This window comes from Aotus nancymaae, unplaced genomic scaffold (genome assembly GCF_030222135.1).
Source record: "Aotus nancymaae isolate 86718 unplaced genomic scaffold, 86718_ANA_hifiasm-v0.15.2.pri h1tg000089l, whole genome shotgun sequence".
NCBI lineage: Eukaryota > Metazoa > Chordata > Mammalia > Primates > Aotidae > Aotus > Aotus nancymaae.
This window is the reverse complement of record NW_026988504.1, coordinates 3,317,873-3,325,594: the sequence shown is the minus strand read 5'-3', so window position 1 is coordinate 3,325,594 and position 7,722 is coordinate 3,317,873. Positions and strand designations below refer to the sequence as shown.

At 59.4% G+C, this 7,722-nt stretch overlaps 1 long non-coding RNA gene across 1 annotated transcript; it reads left to right on the top strand.

Moving 5' to 3' along the window:
* The first annotated feature begins 2,277 nt into the window (after nt 1-2,277).
* LOC110568296 (uncharacterized) lies at nt 2,278-7,722 on the top strand. The gene is made up of 3 exons (XR_002478594.2): nt 2,278-2,445; nt 6,036-6,192; nt 6,679-7,722. It is a non-coding gene; the product is annotated as an uncharacterized LOC110568296 (long non-coding RNA).

Sequence of the window (7,722 nt, the reverse complement as noted above, 5' to 3'; positions counted from 1 at the left end):
GACAGAATTTGTGTTCCCCTCCCCGGCCTCAGTGTCCCCCAAGAAGAACACCGTCACGAGCTCTTCCCCAAGAACAGGGCCTCATCTCCTTTCTCACAAGGCGTCCCCAGCACTGCCGGCATGGGCCGTAAGGGCTCCACAAACGCCAGGTGACACACACCTCAGGGCTGTGGCCTCTCCATCAGGCTTGGCCTTCCCGTACAGCGCCGTATCCCCGCCGACACCAGGGTCGCATCAGGAACTCCGGATCCCAGCAAATGTGACCAGGGTGGCCTTTCTGGTAGGAAGCCATCATTCTCCCATGACGGAGAAGATGGTTGGAAGGAGCCATCCTCTCGGAAGGAGGACTTATTGCCCGATCCAGAGAGAATCAAAGTGAACCCGGATAAAGCTGCAAAGTACCGGGACGGCAGTGTCCGGGTGTCTTGTCAACTGATTCTAAAAGGCAGTTCCCAAAATATTCTCAGCCATGGCCAACCACTAAAGCCACTGTGGACTGACCCAAAATGCTGGCTCCCCAGGACTCTGCAGGAAGAGGGGTGATTTTGTGGGAAGTGTGGGGCCTTGGGGAGTGTGTGCCCATTTCCCTCCTGTGCACAAGGGTGGAGAGGTGCCAGTTCTGGCTGTGGGGCAAAGATGATAGCCTCTCCACTGGAAACTGCTCAGGGTCCCTGGAAAGTCCCTGCCCTTGCAAAGTGCTTAGTATGTCACCGAGAGACCCTGGCAAGGCATTGACCCAAATGCTGTCCTCTGTGTGTGTGTGTGTGTGTGTGCATACACACCGAGCACCTGCCTGTGGATGGTGTACATACAAACACACTCACCCTGCACAGACACAGAGGCAAGGAGCCATCCACACACCGAGTCACCTCCTCAGGGGAAGACACAGCACAATGAACCTGGCATTTCATTTTTCTAGTTCGGTTGTGTCCAAGCTGGCTCGTGAGGTGCATGTGCCCCCCGCATCCAGGCCCTAGTGGTCCGTGGGCGTAGTGGTGTGTGGGGCACAGAGGAAGGCAGACGTCTGCAGTGCACCCCACTACTGACCACCGGATGAGGCTGGAGAAGCTGGCCGCCTCGCTGGCCCCCCTGTGACTGCATCTGCCTGCGTGCTCTGGCCAGACCTTCCCACTAAAGCATGGTCCCCCAAATGCCCGCCCTTACCCCCCTCCTTCAGCACAGGCCAAGCCTCCACATCCCCCTCCCGACGCCCACCCTCCCTGGCTCGTGCCACAGCGTGGACTCCTGCCTTCCTTCCCATCTTACGCTGCGGTCGGTTTGCGTCCTCAGGTCCTGAGCAGCCCCTCCCTTCCCAAGCCATGCACCAGGTCCCAGCCCAGTAAGGCCATGTGGTGAGGGGATGACCCATGGCCTCCACCAGGACAAGTGGGGCTGTCCCTACCAGAGGGCTTCCCTTTGCCACAGTCCCGGGTGCCAGGGAGAGAGGCAGATGTGGGTGGTGGTGGGTATATCAGCTAGATCAGAGGGGGCCGACTTCCCAGAAGGTGGGAGGGTCTCTTTCAAGTCCTAGTAAGTCACACACCTGCTTGAGATAGCAGTGGCACTTTCGGTATCTGCTAAAGGCAACCCTGACTCCCAACCCCACAATGCTGTCAGAGGAATTTGCGTTTTTTCACAACAGGAGCAAGATGACTGGGTTGCTGATCGAACCTCAGATGAAGGAACCATCTGGGTACTTGGTTCACTTTCACACAGCGTTTGTGGGCACCGGGGTTGTGGGTTGTGCAGAACTCCCAAGCAGGGATCTTGGTGTGGTGCCTGTGGTTGCAGGCCACAGGCTGGGACCCCCTGTCACACAGGACAGCCCCCCAGGCCAGACCCGCAGGGAAAGGGGTTAGGGGTTCAAGCTGATCCCCTGACATTCCCTGTCCTCAGCTCCAGCACGTGGCTCCCAGACCTCTGGCTGCTGCTGGCTGGGTCCCCTGTGGCAGGAGCTGGCCATCCTGGAGTTCAAGGGCCCCTGAAGGGCTGGCCCCACCTGTTCTTCCTTCCCAGCTGCCTCTCCGCTCCAGGGGAAGTGAGACAGCCCAGCCCAGGCGAACAGGTCCAGCTGCTCCTGGCAGCCAGTCCCAAGAACGCTGCCACACGGCCCTCCCAGCTGACCTCTGCACACCCTCGGCGGCGCCCTGCCAGGGCTTACTCATGGGCTGGCAGTGCCAGGACCTCTCCCAGAGGCGGGGCAGAGAGGCAGCTTCTCGGCCCTGTGCCCGGCCCAGGCCTGTACCCAAGGCAGGCACTGCTCCCTGATCCAGGAACCGCCTCTCTCTACAGCTGGGAGTGAGCAGCCAGAGAGGGAGAGATCCTTGCCTGGTGCCACCCAGCAAGCTGGTCACCAAGTGGGCAGAGGGAGGAGCAGCTCTCGCTGGGTGTCACACAGCCTGGGACCCAAGTCCAGCTCTGCCTGCCCGAGCAATAAAGCCTCAGGTAAGTTACCGACCACTCAGCTTGAAGGAAATGTCCTTTCTCCCTTGAAATATGTCCCTTTCCATCCTCCGGGGGCCCTTGCAGGCAAACAGCCAGGAAGGTTGGAGCTGAGCTGGGCTGGCGGCAGTCACGGCAGCCTTCTCTCCTGGGCTGGCTCCAGCAAGTCTTGCTCAGACCTCGGTGGGTGGGGAAGGTCACCGAGGCAGGAGGACCCTGGGGGTTGTCCTGCTGCCCTCCCTGCCCCACCACGTAGAAAGGGCGCGTGAAGACCATCAAGGGTCCCAGGGGCACGGGCAGGTGTAAGGGGATTTGTGGGGGTGGGTGGGGTGGGAGAGAGAGCTTCCCAGCACAGCGCCAGGTCCAAGCCCACCCTCCTCACCACCCCTGCCCCATGAGGCTGTCTGGGTTGGGGACACCCTGGGGGCTTTTGCGCTATAATCTCCACTGGCAACAGTGTGGTTGCTAAGCAACCTGCACCACAGGCCCCCATGCCCCGGGAAGCCCGAAGGGGGACGGGGTTGGCCCCCCTCAGGTGCAGCCCCTCCTGTGGTGGACAGGGGACGAGGTGCAGACGGCAAAGGGAAAGCGCTTGCCCACCCCAGGGCCAGCCGGGAAGTCCTTGCTGGAGCGGCTCTCGGGTGCTGGGGCATCTGGGCAGGCATGTGCTACCACCCAGGAAGGCAGGAGACCCAGGCTGCTCCCTGGGATCCTGGCAAGCTCCTTCTCTTCTGGGACCATAGAGGCGGCAAGGCCTCCCCAGACTTCTCGGGGGACTGGGCAAGGAGCGAGGGCCTGCTGGTGTGAGGCGCCTGGTGAGGTGCAGATCAGAGGCTGGGTTGGCCTCGGCAAAGTTCAGTGCCCATGGGCAGTGGGTGGCGGGGCCATTGCAGGCTGTGGGATCCAGGACGCTCACAGTGCCATCCAGCTCTGGCCTGGTCCCTCTGGGGTCAGCTGGGGGCTGAGGGCAGCCACTCTACGTGCCTCTTCCTGGACCCTGGGAGCTGACTGCCCACAGAGCCCAGGCTAGGAGCTGCTGGCAGTCACTGTGATCAGGGGTTCCCTATGGAGTGCCTGCATTTCAGGGAGACATTAACCACCTCTGACACCAGCCTGATTTGGGGTTTAATCACCACTCACAGCCATGCATTCCAACCAAAAAGTTATAGCCCTCCCCACCTTAACCCCACCAGCACCAAACCCAGGAGTCAAGCCGGTGAGCTTGGACAAGCAGCCTGTGCCAGGGTCCTGGTGGGAGGGGTTTTGGCAGCTGCAGGGGGGAAACGTGGCTCGGCCTCTCTCCTGGGCCTGGGACAGGCTCCAGGTCAGCAGCCCGCCCTCAGCACCTGCAAACACAGGTGAGCTTTTACACACCTGGGCTTCTGTGGTTTCCCAAGGGCTGGTGAGGAAACAGGCTTAGGTGCTGAGAAGGGGCGCATGGGAGCGGTGACACTCGGCCAGGGTGGCTGAGTCCCAGTGCCACCATTCTATACCCAGAAACCTTAGCTGCGATGCTTCTCTGTGGCTTCTTACCTGGAAGCCAGGGGACATCCCCCTACCCCGTGCCTTCTCAATGCCAACAGGTACCTAGCCTGAGCTCCCCACCTCCCACGGTCTGAGTCGACCTCTCAGAACCCTTGGCCTTTCTGCAGGGCCTCCGAGGGCATATGGTGGACCCGGCACCTGCTCTGCAGTGCCCCCTCCAGGCTTTCCTCACTCACTGGAGGCCCCGCCTGGCTTCAGAGGGGCTCAGTGGGGCTGACCTTCAGCAGGTTTCTTGACTTCTCTGGGCCTCAGCTTTCTCACTCTGTAAAATGGGAACAAACCAGGCTTGGTGAGGTTGCGTGGCTGCGGTGCCCGTGAGTGCTCATGTGATTCTCACTCCTTCCGCAGGTCCCCTCCCGCCCTCCCTTTTAAGCGGCCCGAGGTCTAGCCTACATTCCCCCTTGCTTCCTCTCCCTACGCTCTCACTTCGTTTCATTTCATCTCCGTCCCTCTGCCCTCCCCTTTTTGCTATCAGTTTCAATTCTCGGTTGAAACCTCTGAGGAGGCCTGCCCACCCCACTGCCCCACCGGCCCTGCCCGCACCACCCACCCTGCCCGGCTTCTCTGGGGCTGGCCCTCCCGTAGTCCAGGAACTGGGTCTGGGGGAGGCGGCACTGACATCACGGGCGTTTATGCACTGCTCCTGCCCAACGCAAATTTCATCCTCGTTCTCTCTGAATCAATTCACTTTTATTGCCTCAGCTGCTCAAAAGCAATTTTTCAAGAACAAAAAGGTCAGCACGTCCAAGACTAATCAATTCTCGGAGAGCTCCTGCCGCCGCCAGGGGAGCTGGGCCCCGGCGGCCCCCGCCCCTCCCGCCAGCCCCCTCCCGCCAGCCCCCTCCCGCCAGCGCCATCGCTTTTATTGCTCCATGATGCCTGTCATTAGTGGTGTGTTTGAGACGCCCCATGGTGTTCTTACAACATAAAACCTGGGTGACTTGTGGGGGTGAGGGCGGGCGTATTGATGGGCCCTCGCCAGCTCCGGACAGTAACAGCCGAGCTGATGGATCGCCTGCCTGCCAGGGGAGTCGCTCAGGACGCCTCCAGCCACTTGCTTAAAAGCAGAACCGGGGCTGCCTGCCTGTGCTCAGGCCCACCCCTCTGCCCCTCACCTCCCCATCACTGTGGCCTTGGCATCGGCCAGCTGTTACGCCTTCCAGGAATCTGCCCCCAAGCCCACACTAGTCCCCACCGCAGCCCTACACCCCCCTGCGTGTCCCCCTCCCCTCTGCCCGCTGCGATGCCGGGCTCTGACCCTCCGGTATGGTGAGGTCTACATCACCGATTTGCAGATGGGGAAACTGAAGCCCAACGTCACGGAGTAGGAAGGGGCAGACGTGGACGTGGAAGGATTCTGTGGCCTGTTGCAGGTTCCAGGCACGAGCTGGGCATGGTAGAGAGTCAGGTCTGCCATTCCAGGCTTTACTCTCCCACGCCCCTAGCTGTCCACGCCCCATACCATCCTGACACCTGACACCCGTGTCAACAATGGCTACAGTGCATCATGGCTTGGGACACGGCGCTCAGTGCTCTGCCTGGCTGAGCCCTATATCCCCATGGCGACCCTACCGTGGACATTCTTACGTCCATTTTACAGATGTGGAAACTGAGACAGGGAGATGCAGTGCTGTGCACAAGCCACACAGCTGGAAACGTGCGGTGGGGACTGGAACCCCTCGCCTGCTTTGGCTCCTTTAATCCTCATTTTATTTTTATTTTTATTTATTTTCTTCTGAGACAGAGTCTCGTTCTGTCGCCCAGGCTGGAGTGCAGTGGGGCGATCTCGGCTCACTGCAACCTCCGCCTCTCGGGTTCCAGCCATTCTCGTGTCTCAGCCTTCTGAGTAGCTGGGACTGCAGGCATGTGCCACCACGCCCAGCTAATTTTTTGTATTTTTAGTAGAGACGGGGTTTCACCATGTTGGTCAGGATGGTCTTGAACTCTTGACCTCAGGTGATCCAGCCTCCTCGGCCTCCCAAAGTGTTGGGATTACAGGCGTGAGCCACTGCACCTGGTCCTTTAATCCTCTTTTTAAAACACCTTAGGATATGAAATATCCAGAATGGGCAGATCCATCGACACAGAACACAGACCAGTGTTGCCAGGGGCTGGGGGGTGAAGAGGAACTGCTGAACACGTGCAACGTTTCCTCCTGGGGTGACCAGCACGTTCTGCGACAACAGACGATCGCTGCGCCACATTGTACGTATACCAAACGCCACCAAATGGGATGCTTCAAACTGGTTGATTTTATGTCATGTGAACTTCCCTCCAATACATTCTTTGAGGCTGGGCACGGTGGCTCACACCTGTTATCCCAGCACTTTGGTAGGATGAGATGGGTGGATCACCTGGGGTCATGAGTTCAAGACCAGCCTGACCAACATGGTGAAATCCCGTCTCTACTGAAAATACAAAAAAAAAAAAAGTTAGCCAGGTGTGGTGGTGGCATGCCTGTAGTCCCAGCTACTCAGGAGGCTGACGCAGGAGAATCGCTTGAATCTGGGAGGCAGAGGTTGCAGTGAGTCAAGATCGCGATATTATACTCCAGCCTGGGTGACAGAGACTCCGACTCGAAACAAAAACAAAAACAAAACATTATTTTTTTTAAAAAAAAAAAGCTTAGGTTTTTCTGCTACCTGTTTGGCAAGTGTCTGGGTGACCCTGCAGCTCTGGATGTCCCCACAGGTCATCTCTTTGTGCTAACAGGGGAGACACGGAGACGTCCTCCGCCCAGCAGGAGCGTCCGTCACCTCTCCCAGGAAGTCTTCCTGGCTGTCCCCACCTGCTCTGAAGCTCCACCTCTCAAACACCATGGCCTGTTTGGTGTCTGGGGCACAGGCTGCTCCTGGCTGGTCACAGCCTTGTCATGCATGGCTCTGCCTGGTGGCTCACAGGCTCTCTCCACAACACCAGGGGACAGGGGCTCTTGGCTGTCCTAGGAGCCAGGATGAGACATGCTCATGCACATATTGCCAGCGTCTCCCGGGGCCCTGGGTGCTTCCTCGGCTCTTGGCCCTCCCTTGGCCTGAGCTCCCCACCTCCCAAGGTCTGAGCTGAGCTCTCAGAACCCCTGGCCTTTCTGCAGGGCCTCCAAAGGCAGCTGGTGGACCCTGCACCTGCTCTGCAGCGCCCCCTCCAGGCCCTCTTACATGGGACAGCGACAGGGAGTTCTGTCTCAGAGCGAGTCCAGCGGGGCCTCCGTGGGGTACAAGGTGGCCTGCTCTGCCACTGAATGAGCAAGCTTGTCCCCTGTTTCCCAGACCCCCGCCCAGTGGCCTCTGAATGTCCCCAACGTGGGCCCCTCCCCGCTGCCCCTCTTTCTCTCCAAGTCCGAGCCCACCAAGAGCCTAATCCCTCAGAGACCCCTCACACCTGGGAAGATGATACTGGGGCAGGGGTCTTTTCTGATGTCTGTGTCCTGTCCTGCCGGCTTTGGGGAGCCCCTGCCCCCTGATAAGAAGGGGTCTCGGAGCAGAAAATAAGCCTCAGACAGGTGAGCCTCCGTGGCACCTGGCCCCTGAATCAGCCGCACGGCTGGGTTCGGCCCCTGCCAGGACACTGGCCGGACAGCTGGCCAAGCTGACCTTGACCAGGCCCCTTCCCTTCTCCGAGCTGGGATCGTGCTGGGAAGACTGAACGGGACAAAGTCGGTGATAACGCCCAGGAGAGAGTAAACGTGTTTCTTTGAGCATGTTTGTGTCTTTTTACGACAGTGACCACCATCTGTGA